This window comes from Gavialis gangeticus, unplaced genomic scaffold, assembly GCF_001723915.1.
Source record: "Gavialis gangeticus isolate Ggan-Ray unplaced genomic scaffold, GavGan_comp1, whole genome shotgun sequence".
NCBI lineage: Eukaryota > Metazoa > Chordata > Crocodylia > Gavialidae > Gavialis > Gavialis gangeticus.
In genome coordinates this window covers 160924372-160925434 of record NW_017729024.1, presented here as the reverse complement: position 1 = coordinate 160925434, position 1063 = coordinate 160924372, and positions in this window count along the sequence as shown.

Here is a 1063-nt window from a genome sequence, read left to right as displayed (position 1 = left end):
CAGTCAGCTGGTTTTACCAGTTGCCCCGGCAACCAGCACCTGTGCAGCCCTGGTGACTGGCAGCTGAGCCTCCCCCTTTCTGCCACTAGGGGTCTCCCCAGAGCAGTCTCCACTTTCAGGCGCAGGGCACCTGAGTGCACTGCGACAGATTCCTATTCACTTTAATCAATTCTGGACCTAGTTGTACTAAGTAGATTTGTGGGCCTAAAAGTATTGAACAGCACCTTTCTACCCAAGGACCATTTGACACGCATTCTTGAAAATTAAATTAATCTGGTTATTCTATTTTGAGATCCATTTAGACAAAAAACAAAAACATGGGTGCATTAGTTTTTTAATCAGGTTTCCCCACTCGTAGTTTGGTGCCCAACGACCTATCAAGTTCAGCTCTCTCTCCTTTCATTTCCTGTCTTGGTGCTGCTCAAGATGAACAGCTGAAATGACACTGATTACTCATTTGTAGTAATTTTAAATATGTCCAATTAGGACAGTACAAAATTTAGCATTGTATTCCGCTCCTGGGTATCTGCAAGCAGATTCAAATGACAACTAAGTGGAGGAAATGGCAAAGTGTACAGTGAACTTTGACAGGAGCCTTTTGTAAAATCAGGGCTCACAAAATTATCTTCTAGTTGACTGCTCATAAGTGGTTATCTGTTAGGTCACATAATATTATTTTTGTTCTGTTATATGGAGATAAAAGTCTATTTGACACTAACATTCATCATTCATATTAACAATTTTCAGATATGTTTTCAAGTACAATTACCACAAGTAACTTTGACATTATCTTGCCATGAGATTGTATGCCATTTGAAATGTGTTTTCAGGAATACTCCTAGACAGAGAAAGAGGCATGAAGCCCCCGCCTCTCCACCACCCTTCCCAAGCACATCTATAAACACCCTGATATCCTGGGGCATGCAGGTTGTGTTTTCATCTTGAAGAGAGATTTTGAATAGAAAGCTTATATACCGATCCTTCCACAAAGACAGGGCATGTAGGGGGAAGGGGATAGAGTTCTAACATTCCAGTGAATTGTAACACTCATCTGTCAACAATT